This window comes from Equus quagga, chromosome 6 (assembly GCF_021613505.1).
Source record: "Equus quagga isolate Etosha38 chromosome 6, UCLA_HA_Equagga_1.0, whole genome shotgun sequence".
NCBI classification, from domain to species: domain Eukaryota; kingdom Metazoa; phylum Chordata; class Mammalia; order Perissodactyla; family Equidae; genus Equus; species Equus quagga.
This window is the reverse complement of record NC_060272.1, coordinates 109,233,732-109,248,951: the sequence shown is the minus strand read 5'-3', so window position 1 is coordinate 109,248,951 and position 15,220 is coordinate 109,233,732.

Genomic DNA, 15,220 nt, shown 5'->3' with positions numbered 1-15,220 from the left:
TTTCCTGGGCTTTGCCTCTTAACAGAATCCAAGACTTTACGTTTGGTGGCGGAGAAGTGATGTCAAGTCTTAGCCACTAGTAGAAGAGGGTGGATTTTTGGCTTGTGGTCTGTGGTAACTCCCAGAATCACAGTGTAAGCATTGAGAGGTATGCCGATTAAGAGCCAATGCCACAATTCCTAAGAACAAATCCTCCACAGTTTACCTTCTCCAATTTGTTCCACTGAATACTCTCACCAGTCCAGAATATGGCAAGAATGGGAAGAGGGGAAGCGGAAAATAAGAAAATTGAGATTAATATACCAACGTGGCTGAGACCTGAAAAACAATGGTCCCATATATTTACAGACATGCTGGGAATGCAATCCTCACTCCTGCGGCAGCCTCTAGACAGACATCGCTTGTCTTTGCCAGAAGCCTTTGTAAGAAAGCCCCCACTTATAGTCAAAGTAGCAGAAGCCAGAATCACAATGATTCAAAAGTGGTTGACCATAGCTGATTCTTTTCTTTTCAACATTTCATTACGGAAAAGGTCAAACATATGCCAAATAGAATACTAAAATTAACTCCATGTACCCATCACTCAGCTTCAGTAATTGTCGACATATAGCCAAGCTTGTCAATCTATAAACCCAATCTATTCCTCCATATATAAACTGTATTATTTTGAAACAAATCCAAGACTTTATGTTATTTCAAATGTGAATATTTCGTTGTGTATCTATAAAAAATAGGGCTTTTAAAAAAGATAACCATAACACCATTATCACATTTGAAAAAGTTAACAATAATTCCTTCTATCATCAAATAGTGTTCAAATTTCTCCTATTATCTCATGCATTTTTTAGTAGCTGGGTTGTTTAAATCAGAATCCAAAAAAAGGCTATATGTTATATTTTGTTCCTATGACCCAATATTTCCTGTAAATTGGAAGGCTTGATTATATTTTGGTTCAATATTTTTGGCAAGAAGACTTCATAGGTGGCGCCAGGTACTTCCTATTGCATCACATCAGGACGTGCATGATGCCTGAAGTTAATATTGATCAAGTTCAGGTGTTGCCAGCCTGATTCATCCATTATAAAGCTCCCTATAAGCTTTTCAATTCATAGCCTTAGCAGGCATTGATGTTAATTGCTTAGATCAATTATCTCATTAAGGATTGAAATGTTGATATTTTAAACCTATCATTCTCCATTCATTAAGTAGAATTTTTCTATAAAGAAAAACTTTCTCTCATCAAGTATTTGGTTGCTGTGAGGTACAGGCCATACAGAAAAAACAGGTTTGAGTTTTTTGTTCTTATTTGCCTATTTTCAGATTAATAGATTAGTTCCCTAGCATCCTGCAAAGGTGACCAATTATTTTTGTGTCATTATAAATCACACAGATTAATCTATCGTATATTCCAATCCAATCGCAGTGATATTCTTTCTGATTCTCAAATTGTTCCATCTTTGGCCAGTGGGAGTCCTTCACATTGGCTCCTGAATTTTTACATAATCCCCAAAGTCTTTGATGGTTTCCTTGCTCTCTGGTATGACAAGATGTTCCAAGCTCATATGATACATTTTTTTCACCCAAACATGGAATTGACCATTTCTCCACAAACCCTGGGTTATTTTTCTCTTTTTCTTCTAGAAAAGTCTATGTTTTTAGCTCTCCCCATCTCCTATGTCTCCTTATTCCACCAGAGAACCCTGACTAAGGAACAAAGAAGTGCTACAAAGAGGAGACATCAAGTACCAATCAGCAGGCATTTGGTGATGACAGGCAGGTAGGTCTGACAGTAAAAGAGGTTATGTCCCCAGCAGAACTCAGTTCTGTAGGAATCCAAGTTCCAAGTCTGGGAGGCAGCTTCTGCAGCCAAATTGCTACCTTCTAAGGGTGACCCCAACCCTGAAGATAGCAGAGGAAAGCAAAAGGAATTACATCCTCGATGACATGGTTGAGCTTATGAATCAACCAACCCAAAAGTCTCCCTACCTCTGGACCTCACATGTGAGAGAATAAATGTCCTTGTTGCTTAGTTCCATTTGAGACAATGCTTTCTGGTACTTGAGGCTGAGTCCCTACAGGACACACATCCTGCAACTTAGAAAATGATTACGCAAGTCACCAATTGTTCCCTCTTCTCCCCCTACCCTTACATGGTTTACTTTCCTTGAGTACCTGTGGGGAAGGGAGTTGGGAGGGCTCTTCCACCCGCTTCCCAGTGAGTCAAACTTCAGCTTGTTTCTCCATTGCCACCTAACTCGGACTCACTCCCAGCTCTGGCCCAAGCATCTAAATCCTTTTACTGCTGGTCACTGTCTAGAAAGCCTGGCCCATATCCTCTGCCTTCACTCCTCCGAGCAGCAGCACTAGGTTGTGTGAGTAGCAAACTTTTATTGAAGGTTTAGGCTTAACAAAGCAGTTATAACACAGGCAGAAACAACTTCATACAGAAGGTCAGCCATCCCTGTTCCAAGAAATGCACTGGTCGTTCCCTTCACAGGGACTTTGTCACTGACTACACTCCTTCAAGGATCCTAACCTCCCGTCATGTTACTGAGCTCCTTCCCACCACCCTCCATTCCTACCTTCTTCTCTTCTAGGTCCTTCTACCATCACAAGGTGCCAAAGACAGCTCCAGACTTCCCATCATTTTACTATGGAGAGCAGTGACCTCATCTTTATTTAAACTTCTTCAATTCCAGAGATGCCCAGATACTTTGCTTTCAACAACAAAGAGGCTCATTAAGGCATTTTCCCAAACAAAAGAATAATTCTGTCTCTGAAAGAGGGACTAATTCTGCCTTTCTCTTGGGTCAATCTGCTCCAATTCAATGACCTCTTAAAATATCACTGATTTTCTTATTAACACTTTGAGAATAATGTTACCTATCTTGAAGCGTTGCTAGAAAGCTTTAACAGAGAGTGAGGTTAGGAAAGTTATTTAGCCTCTCTGTGCCTCACTTTCGTCATCTGTAAAATGAGGATAAATAATAATACCTACCTCATGGCTCAAAAGGTTGTTGAGGTGATTAAATGAATTAATATATGACAAAGGCATTGAACAGTGCCTGGTGCATAGTAAGTACTCAGCAAATGTTAGCAGCTGCTTCTTCTGTTGTTATTTTATCAGACAGCTGTGATCTACAAAGCTTGTTTGGATATGCTGGCTCGGGGAAGATAAGCGCCCGTACAATACGGGGTTACTGGGAGGACCGAATGATACGTATAACCTCAGACAGCACTTGGGATATAGTGTCTCGCAAAGGCAGGTCTTAATGCTGGGAAGATCAGTAATAGGTGTGTAAAGTGCCCATGCATGGTGGAGGTCAATACTGTTAGATCCTATCATTTCATCTCTCAGGGAAGTTATGAGTGATGTTAGAGGCGGAGGGTTGGGGCAGCTGGTATTTTAAAAACTCCTGACAAGAGGCCCCATTTTGATCCCCATAGAAGACATCATTTGTTATTGTTGTTCCCTTATTAGTATTATTAGAAGTAGCAGTAATGTGGAGTGATGGCTGAGCAACTGCGCATGCCAGGTTCTGTGTTCCTATTCTGTGCGGAAGCAGAGGGAGACTTGAGCCAGCCACTGCCCACAAGTGCAAGCAAGGAGGAAAAGCCCTGGGTCTCACTGCCCACTCCCACGACCCACTTCCTTTGCCTTGCTTGCCGATGAGGACTAAGCCAGCCTCCAGGAGAGTTTGCTGGAGATCAGCTTTCATTCAAGCCATTGCCATCTGCCACAGTGAGAGTCCGCAGGAAGTTTACAGCAAGAAGGTCCCAGGGCAGGACTGCTTCCCAGTACCACAGGGTGAGGAGGAAACAGAGAACCAGCCTTTCCCTCAGCTCCTTCCCCAGTTTCTCCTAGACCCACAGGAGCCAGCAAGCCCCACCAGCTGCCCCAGGAGTTTAAAATGGACATGGAAGTGAGAAAACAAGAAAATGCAACTGAGCCCTGAGCCTGGACACCGAAAATTACCAAAGATGTAGATCAAGGTAGCTGAAGGTGTTAGAGTCCCTCAGGAGCAGTGACTGGGCTGCTGGGGACCAGAGTCAGAGAAAGATGCTGTCTGTCCTTCCCGCGGAAGTGCTGAGAGGATGTTCATGGTATTTCCATGGAGACTTACAGATCCCACCCTGCTGAGAGCAAGCAGGCAGCAGCATCAGGTGTGGGCCCTGAGCACCAAGAGAGATCAGCTGGGGTCAACCAAAGGCCACCTGCCTCACTTGGTGAGGCCAAGACCAGCCAGGCCCCAGACCCACCATGCAGGTGTCAGGGTGTCTGAGTAGCACCTGGCTGGTACAATCCTGCCTCCAAATACCAGAAAATAAAACATCAGGAACTTGGGTCAACTAAACACTGAAAATTGGAGAAAACCTCTTTAGCCACCTGCTCAGAAACCCAGAAGCCCATTTCTTGGAAACAAAGACCCTATAGAGTTAGTCGGCTTCAGGAGTTTCTCAGTTATCCTGCCAAAAATAGACACGGGGGCAGAGGAGAGAAAAGCCTGATGCCATGGATCCTGGCTACTCAGAGGACTGACCATCATGCTATAATAGAAGCCTCTTAAGAGAGAAGCTAATTAATGCACCTCCACTACAGTGATTACATGGCTATTATCTGCCCACTCAGAGAATGTGAGAACCACAAAAACCACAAAGTCCGAAACCCAGCGAGCAGCAGGCTTAATTGTCTTCTGTAAGGAATGCCTTTTGTCTTGCTGAGTGCTCCATCAAAAATGCTAAGTGTTAATGCACCCTGTATAATCTATCTGGCCAGCTAACTAGTTTAATCCATCACACACCATGTGAAAGAATAAAAGCAGGTTGGTAGTGACAAGTTAATAGTAGAGGCAGGAAATAAAATGGAGAAACACACTTTGATTGATGGTGCAGAACTATTAGGTGCTACTATAGATGGACTCTGCCTGGTTTTATATAGTGGCCAATCAAAGCAAAATAGATCTAGTAATTTAAAACTTTAAAAATGTCTCCTCAATTAAAAATTTAAAAGGCCAGTGGATAAATTGCATTCCAATTGAACAATAAAAATTCAATTACAGCCAACTCTCAAATATCTACGAGTAGATCTGCCATAACAAATCTTAATTTCAGCCCCTCATTGGCCTGATTATCTGCTCTGCCAGTCCAAGCCCCTTGTTACCAAAATCTCTACTTTGCCTCTATTACACTTTCTTAGACCTGGATAAAGGGGTCACTTTCGAAGTAGAAACACTTAAAACCAAACATCTACCTGCAGAGACTATGGGAGAGTGAGAGGCACAAATCTTAGAGGATATAGAGCTATCTACTTCGGCTGATGTCTTGCTACAGTTTGACAATAATGTCATCCATACCCAAGAGTGTGAGGGAAAATTAGGAAGTCTCAGAGAGGCACGATGGAAAATATACACAGCTCCCCAAGACTTGTTATCCATTATAGCGAAGCTTGTTAGGTTCAGCTGAACCCAATAACCAAAGCTGGAGCCCTCTTGGTCTGTTTAGAAGCTGTAGCATACAAACAGTCAGGACCGTTGTAAATAGGTCATCACATATTAGAATACATGGTTGATAGGAATTTATTCCAGGGGTAGGCACACACACACACACATGCGCACTTACACACACACACACACACAGATGACGTATATACAAGACTAATCACTGCCACATACTGCAATAGAAAAATACTGGAAACTACCTAAAAGGTCCACAAAGAGAGAACTGGTTAAATAAAGTATGGCACATCCAGAAAAGGGATGTTAGCTGCTATAAAAAAAAGAAAAACAAATGGTAAAGCTCTCTCTATACTAATACGAAATGATCTCCATGTCATAGTGCCAAGTTTTTTTTAAAAAGCAAGATGTAGAAGGGTGTATATGCTATAATACCATTGTATAAAGAGGTGCAGACACACACACATACTTGCTTAGTATGCATAAAATCTCTCTCAAGAAGTATGTAATGGCCTCATAACGTTGGTTGCTCTAAGGCGGGGAACTGAGTGGATGGGGACAGGAAGAGACACTTTTATTATACGCTTTCAAACCTTTTGAATTTTGAACATATGAACAAATTGCCTACTCAAAAACAAGTAAATTGCATAGTTAGCCCCGTTAATCTCTGCTCCGAGCTCTCCCATCCCTTGTTTCCTATCAATTTAGTCACTCTAGGTATCTGTGTGTAGACATACTATGACCCCCAGGTTGTTTTTCTATAATCTTTGTCTCTGTCTTGTTGATTTGCATCAGGAATCACTTCTCACTAAAGAGATGTCTTCATTAACATTCCTCTGTGCCTCTAGGTTCAAGATCCAACAATTTAATACCAAATCATCAAGTGGTGCCTTTAGTTACCTCGACCTGAAGGTCTAGAGATACATCAATTCCTCAGCAGAGCCTCAGCTCAGCGGTATCTTTATGTCACTGACCTTCACGGTATAACCTATGTACTCACTGTAAAATACATTCGCTTCCTTCTCCTGGGCATGACTTCAGACCCCATATTAGCCCTTCAGAGCTGCAAATTGGGGATTTCCCTCTTGGGTTCTCATGGGCCAGCCCAAAGACCCTGGACTCACTCAGTCCACAGGAGAGTTGTCTTGACCAAACCCCAGACAAGCAGAGAACTGAAGAGTTTGATCAGTGCACTTCTGCTGTTGCCTGCCACAGCTGCAGGATGTCACAGAGGAGGATCAGTCTCACCAGTTCTATTAGTGCTTTGCCTGCTGTGCTGATGTCTCATCTGGTGTTAATTCTCCTAGTCTACACTCATTGATTTACTCCTGTTCCTGGATTAAGACACCCTACCAGAGACCTCCTGAATCCTTCTGCCTTGCCACCTTTCCCCATAAAATACCCACTTTACCAGGCTCTCTTGCAATTGAGAGTAACCATTTCATGGCTCTGGCCAAGGAGACAGTAAATTGAAAGTCTACTAGCAGGTAACTGAGAAACCACGAGGATAGAACCAGCTGCTACTGCCCTTCCTCTTCTTTTCTGCCCTTGCTGTTGATTTGATGACTGGAGAGACAGCAGCCCTCTTGCAACCACGAGGCAACAAGTATGAGGAAAATACCAAGAGAAATGCAACAAAATTTCCCCTGATATCATTAAGCCATCAAACCAACCCCAGTAGCTACCTGCTTCTGGTCTTCTTGTTCCATGAAATCATTCAATTCCTATTTGTTTCAGCTCCTTAATAAAGTTTTCTGCTACGGTAGCTAAACATTATCTTGAGTGTTAGAGATGTTGCCCTCAAGGAATCCATATTCTAGTGGTACAAATAAGATATGTTTTCAAATTTCTAAAATACAAAGTGAGAGTTTTGAGTATGATTTGACAGAACACAATAAATTATATAAAAGTCATAACCACATTTATCCAAATATTTTAGGGAATGTTGGTAGAGGTATTATATATTTAAATGTAGCACTTTATTCCATAGTCAGCATTCTAAAACATAAATACATTACTGCATATAGCTGAACTCTTCAGGAACTACAAATGAAAGACAGATTGCTTGGAAAATATCCAATTTTGCATATGCTTATCTTTTCAGATATACGAAAACCATAAAGCAAAAGGATTTAGAAGCACTGTAGAGAATCTGACAATGCCTAAGGTTATAAAAAGTCAAATTCCAAATTTATTGCACAACATGCATTTGGTCTGTTATTTTCCCAAGCATTTCATTGTTGAACACTGCATAGATATGACAAAGTTTCATCTTTGCCTAATACTATATAGATAGAGCAAATACAAAAATTGAAGAAGCTGCAGATATCTTCACTGACCAAATTTTTCCATTGCTCTTATGTTGGGTTTAATTGAAAAGTTTAGAGTATATAGCATATTTTGCATACAGTATACTAGCAGAGAGCTAAGGGTATTTTAGCAATTCTGTTTTGCAATACGTGTTCCATTAACATAATGTCTGAAATATAAGCATATCTTTTTCAATGATTTACTGCATAATTCTTAGAACAATGGAAAACACTAACATTAGTCTCATGTTTTAAAACATTTCAATTAAGTTTGCATCTAAAATTGGCATTGCATTACCATCGGAGACCTCAGTAAGTCCAGAGTTGACTGAGATGGCAAGGCTGTGCATTATAATGAAAAGAACATTGAGTTATCTTCAAAGAACTGAAGTTCTAGCTCTGGCTCATGAAATTGCTAGCTGTGCAACTTCTGGGGTGTCACTAACCTCTCTGAACACAAGTTTTCTCACTGGTAAAATGTTGAGAGTAACACTCATCTCACAGGGCCATCATTAGAAAGGAGAAAAGGTGGTGGCTCTGCCTTTCAAACTATAAAGGACTCTGCAGACGGAAGGTACGACTTCTTCCAGTTCCACTACTGAATCCATACAATCTTGAGATGTGTGTTAAGTCTTGTGTGCTTCTACTTAGTCTAAAAATTACAGATGCGTAGTCTTTTCCAGGAAAATTTGTGTCCCTCTGCTAAAGGAAATTTCAAAAACACAGGGGGTAGGAAATCTGTATACTTTTTGCTTATGCTTTCATTCAACTAACATTTATCAAGTGCTGACTGTTGTAGCTCTGTATGGAGCCCAAGGATATAAAGGTAAATAGGATATACTTTCCTGACCTCCAGAAGCCCAAGGTTTCATAGGAGTTATAACCACACAAACGTGATTATGATACGCTGTGAGGCGTATTGATAATCAGAGGTGTTCAGACAGCTGGTAGCCTTTAAAAGGAGGTGAATCTCTTAGTTACTATCTGAGAGATTGAGGGGGAACCAGAGAGGAGGAAAAATTGCTGGGTAAAGATAAATTTCCTCTGTGTCCCAGTTTCTTAGAACCTGCCCTTCAAGCAAGGCTTCTCCAGGAGTTCTTTTCAAGGGCTTTGTTGGAGCTTCTCAGTTGAGAGTATGGTCTTGGTTGCCTGAAACCCTAATGGCAATAAACTCCCTCAAAAGAGACCATACATGATGAATTGCAATAAAATCCTTGACCCAGCTCTTGGTTAGTGAATTCTTTGCTTTAAGAAGTACTTTTATGATTCAATGGCCTCTTTGACCTGAAGTCAAGATTGGATAGCACCATGATCTTCCCACTCCTGAGCAGGAATCTTTCTCGTCAACACAACCACATCCGGCTTACTGGAAAAGAGCTTCTTGGCGCTGTTGTTAAACTAGCAGTACCACAAGACTTTTGCAAGAAATCAAAGCAGATTTCATTACTCAATAAACATTTTGTGAGGGCCTGTTAGACACCAGACATTAGTAACACAGAGCTAGCTGGGATAGAGTCCTTGCCTTCAAAGTCCCTACAGTCTAGAAGGGGTGATAGCCACATGATTAAATCTCTCCAATAAAGCACTAAAGAGACTGTAAAACAAGGTGCAGTAGAGGCATGAGGGATATAGAGTTGGGATTTCTTAGCAGTTCAGGAAAGGATTCAGGGAGAGGGTGAATATTGAAATATGAGTGGGTATTCACCAGATGAACAATGGGGAAGGATATTCTAGGTAAGAGTATAAGCAAGGGCTCAAAGGTTGGGAAAAAAACCTGGTGTGTTCCAGGAACCCCACGCATTTTTCCATCGCTAGAGCATCAGGCTATGGGGGCATGCGAGGTGAGAGCTGACATCAGAGGGAAGTTAGAGTAGAAATTCCTGGGGTGCCACACCAAGGAGTGAGGACTCAGTGGGGATCTACTGAAGGATTTTAATTTGCTTTTAAGATTAGATGACTGTTGAGGAGGTTGGCGGCCTGGGTCTGCCACAAAGAGGATGCTGACTGCTCACTTCAGCAGAACAGGAGAGCATTTCCAAACTGTTCATCACTTTCATTGTTATCTAACACCTAACATTCAGAGACCATATCTGAAAAGCGAAATTGAGATATCCAACTGATTAGGTTCCCAAGTGCTGAAGAGATGGCTTTTAAAGTGCTTACATGTCCCGGAAACAGGCAAAAGTAAAGCATCTTCCCAGCTGTTCCCTAATCTGGGAACTGACAAGAGTTCAACACAATCAATCAGAAGCCCCATGAAAACAGCCCCACTGCTGAGCGTCCATTGAGAACTCCGCCATCTCTCATATCTCTGAGGAAACCAGAGACGGTGCCAAGTGATTTTTAAATAATCAGCTTGTCTGTAAGAAAAGAACCATTTATATCAACAGTTCTCAGCAACAAAGCATTCGCTCCTTTCAAGGAGAAGCTTCCACCAAAGCTAACTAAAAACAAAGCTCCTCCTAATCCTGCACCAAAAGTTTCAGAGCAAATAGAGGATAGGGTGCAAATTTAGGTGAGGGCTCACTATGACACTTTTTTCTGCTAAATGGCTTGTAGGAACTCTATGAAAGTGGCTAATGTTGAATCGGACAGCAGTCTCCTGGTTTGTGGTGTCTGGTGGCCCCTAGTGGAGGCTCAAGTGTCCTCCCCCCACCCCCACCCCCAGCTCCGTTCACTTCCAAAGAGAACTAATAGCTGAACAGGTTTAAGGGCATTTTATTACCAGTTGTACTAATAGGTGGGGTTCTTTGCCAATTAAAAAGGAGACACTCAACATCAACGATATCGTATCTCCTGCTATACTTTATATTTGGTATAGCAGAAATGAACTTTTTTAGGCCACCAACTGAGACGAGCAAATAAATGTATCTTTCTTGATTTTTATATTTCTATCTCAAACCCCCCTTCCTCTTGGTAATAAAAACTTTGCCTTGACAGGGTAAGCTCAGGCAAACCAGGATTTTCTTTTGATGGCTTTGTTTAGAGATTTTCATCCATGTCCACTGAGTTATGTAGAGCTTCTTTGATGAAGAGGAGGTACTTCATCCTCAGTTGCCATCACTTCTCCATGAAGGCATCCCCTGGGATGAACGCACCAGCCCCAGTCCTGGACACCTGTGTCTATCTGCCCCAGCACTCCTGGAGGTGTCCCATCTCCCTATATGGTCATCACATTCAAGTCTTCTTCTGGCCCATTGGTCCTTTCTCAGATACATGAGAGGTCTTCTCTAAGGTGGCATGGGTGGCTTTGAGATATTCTCCTGTGCCGCCCTGGGGCTGTGGGACAGTCAACGGGACCATCTCATGTTCTCTTTGCTGAGAGACATGCCATATGCCAACCTGGATGGTACAAGAGAACTGAGAGGCTTAATACCTTCCTGGCCTCCACCTGAGAAGCAAGACACAGATCCACTCTATCCTAGGACCCCCAGTGAAGTGTAGGGCCTCAGTCATTGCCCAGAATCCAAAGGCCCAGTTCCCGACAACTCTACTGCCTCATGCCCTGGAGTCTTTCTCCAGTCTAGACAGCTTGGATAAAGCTGACTTATTCTCCCCAGCTTTTTGTTTCTGGCACACACGACTCTAAAGATTTCCCTCACTTCCATATCTCATGACTTCTTACTTCTGGCATCAGTTTCAAAAAGCCAACTACCACTTCTCTGTTCTTGGAGGTCCTCATCTGTTGCAGTTCTAAAGCAATGTCATCCGCCAACTGAAGGGAAAAGAATCAGAACTCACAGGAATTAACTGAAGAAGAGACAGCAGTCTATATGTGCAAATATTATCCTGCCACATTTGTTGCTGTCATGAAGCTGGAGAAGTGGGATGATTTGGGGCTGCTCCCTTACAAGAGAGGGTCCGTTCCAGCCTCTCTCTCTCTTTCTCCCTCACTCCTAATGTGGTCCAGAGGTCCAGGACTTTTCTGAGGAGACACAATCAACACTTCTTACTCTTCCTACCAAGCAGGTGAGGTATGAAGGTATCAACAACTTGCCTGAAAGTGCCTGAGGTGGAGGGTCAATTGAGTCAGCTCAGCTCTGGATCTTACAGGGGAAAAGTAGAAACTTTCTGGTTTCTTCTTTCCTCTAGCCCAGATAAAAGACAGTCTCCACGTGGTCAACTGTCAATCCCTAGAAATTCGCAAGTTGGTTTAAGCCTCAGAATTCACTTTGTCCTGAGGACAGGGAAGTCTCTGTGCAGAAGCTGGCATTTGACCTTGTCTTGAAGGATGAGAAGGACAGGGTGGAGGGAACTGCAGGAGGAGGAATCAGCATAAATAAAGGCCAAGAATTGGGAATACGTGTATGGAACAAGGGAAAGGGGCAAGCGAAAGATGATCTGAAGTTTCTGTTCTGGGTATCAGCCAGATGGTGAAGCTGTGAACAGACCGAGGCTTCCCATTTAGAATTTATCTTTGGCAGCCATGTGTTAGATTTTTCTGTATACGTCTTGCCTTCTTGAAAACAGACATCACCTTTTATTCATTCATTTATTCATATATCTTTCCTTAAAGAAAATAACCAGTATACACTGTAATAACTGAAAATATGCCACGGAAGATATCCCTCATCCTGTTCACTGGATTTGCTCCATTTAGGAGTATGTTGCCAAAATTGTAGATGCTTTGTTTTTCTCAAACTATTTCTTTAAGCTTTGCAGATTAGGGAAAAATCTATGTTGCTTCTCCCCTACATATTTTAAATTATAATTTGCGTTAAATTAATATATCTTAAATCATGAGCATTTGACAATTTAACCTTCAAGATATTATTGCAAACCTTTAAAATATTATTTTTCAGGGCCCTTTGACTCATTTGCTATTTACCTTGCCAACAAAGCAGTCTTTCCTAACACACAAAAAAATGAGACTCTACCTGTTGTAAATAGATTCTAATAAATTATTTGAGTCCATCTGGAAATACAGAAATGTCTAACTGCCAAAGCTCATCCCGATTCTATTTTTTGATAGAGTCACAAGACATGCAAGAGAGAAGCAAATAAAAATGCCCTTTCATTTTGTCTGAAATACAACACCACCCTCAGCTTTTCTCATCATATCAGAAAATTCCCTCCGGCCAAGCTGACTGCAGTTCAGCTCAGCAGGGTACATTGATCCAGGTTCCCTTCAGAAGCCTTCTCTCCCCTTCTTCCCCCATGATAGGATAAATGCCCATTACCCCAGAGGCTGGGGCTTGTTTCTTGCAGGAAATACGGCCTCAGTTTTATCCCTCTGTTCCTGCCTCTCTATTGCACATGCCATCAATCAAATCAAATACAAGAGTACCAGGGACTAGTGCATATTACGTGCAGAATAGTCACTGAAAATTTGGGTAGACAACACAGTGATTTCTAGAGAGTTCTGAAATCCTAGTCTATGGACAACTGATGAAATTATTTGGAAGCATGCACCTGACTCTGTTTGCTTACTTGAGAGCGTCTGAAAACTTCTTGAACCTCAGAAAGTACAAAAAAATCATTTGTCTTTGCCAATAAAGAATATTGGCCTGCACAGAATTTTAAAATCCAATACTTAAATTTTTCTTCAAGGTTTCTTTGCTTTTGCTCATTCCTTCCCAATATTTTCCAAAAAGCAGAAAGAAACACCACTCAAGTTTCTCCTCTTAAAAACTGGATGAGCACAATTACTCTCAGGAAGTCTCCACGGTGTCTTGGTTTGGACTAACCCATTCATCTCCACCGACAGGGAACTTTTTTTTCTTTGAATACCCTAAAACCAGTATTTCCCATCCCTATTCCAGAGTCAGTGAAACCTGTGGTCCAACCCAAGATCAGGAAGGACTGGAGAGGGAAGACGCAGCAACTCCCCAGGCAGCTTGTGTTCCCTCAAAATTGTTATCACCACCTCTTCATTCAACACAGGATCAGGGCAGTTTTAGAGCTGGAAGAGACCTGAGCACAATATTGCCCCATCCTAAGTAGTTCCATTCCTTCAAGGACTTCTCCCAGACCCAAAAAATTCAGACACAAGAGGGATGTTGGGCAGATGGGCCACCTGCGTTGAATTAGTTCTTACACAGCTCATTTGACCCTGGGTGCTTTGATTTCTGGCTACCTCAATTCCAAACTTATTTCTCCCCCTTCCTCTGTAGCCTACCATATCCAGCCCTACATGCTATTTGTCCTGCCTTGCTGGCTGTCAGCTTTTATGCTCCATTTCCTAGGTGCCACCCAGCATATTCCTTCTGGACTCATCCTCTCAGTGGACTCCTAACCTGCCAGAAAGCCCATTTTGGTTTATCCTGAAACCCTCCACACCTTTGACCTAAGGGAGCCCAGCCTTATGATCTGGTTTCTAGAAAGTCTAACCCCTTTATTGCATAAATAAGGAAATTGAGGCCAAAGGCTACATTGACGACAGAGCAAGATGTAAACCCAGCATCCTTCTCCAAATTATGGGCTCGTTTTTCCACATACAATTTAGAATAAATCAATAAAATTACCACTCCATTTTAGCTTAATCTCAACTACTAGCCGTCCCCCTCACCACCCTGGCCTCCAAACTCTGGGCTCTTTTTTTTCTAATTTTAACAAGATTGGAGTGAACCCTTCTCCCTTCCTGCACTGTGTTGCCTGGAACTCAGATTTGATGGATGGGATGGCCATGCTAGACCCTGAAGATGAGAGCCCCAACCTGGAAACAGCCATGTGATAATCCAGAGGGAGCCTGGTTCCTGATGACATCAAGGAATCACCAAACTGGACTGCTTGCCCCTCGACTTCTTTCAGGGAAGAGAAAAACTAAAAGTGCATATTTTCATTTTTTTACACTAAATGCAACAAACATAGCCCAAGCAAAAACAACGACCTCACACTAAGGAACGGAAGAGCAGGTAGATCAGAGGGGCCTGGGTTTCTGATGCTGTCACAGAGCTGCCATACCTACGCTAGTCTTACTTTCCTTGGGAGAAAAGTAAAGCTTCTAAATTATTTAGGGTTTCATGGAGGAGTGGGGATGGAGCTGGAGTTTCCATAGGAGGAGATGCTTCTCCGCTTGGGCTGCTCCTTAAGTAACTAAGAATGCCTGTTTCTTTCTGCAGGGTTCAGTTGCCCGGGTCAAGGCTGTGTGATTCAGAGACATTCCTGCTCCCACACACAGGCCCAACTGCTTGAGCTGTTATCCAACACCAGCTTCCTAAAAAAGCCTGTGAAAATGCCCACAACTCTTAAGCCCTAAGCTGAAGATTGACTCAGTGGTTTTTCTAGGTCCTCTCTGTGAGAAGGGACAGCACAGGACCCAGGGAAAAGCAGAAATCCCTGCGCCTAACCCAGCGATTTACTGTAACCAACCTGGAACCATTAAAGCAAAACACTGACAGAAGTCAGGGCTCCGTTCTTCCAACGTCTCACCCTGCTCTGGACCTTCAGCGTGTTTACTGTGCAGCCATCTGTGAACATCTTTGTGAAACTAGTTAAAGCCTTTTGAGACCCTAAACT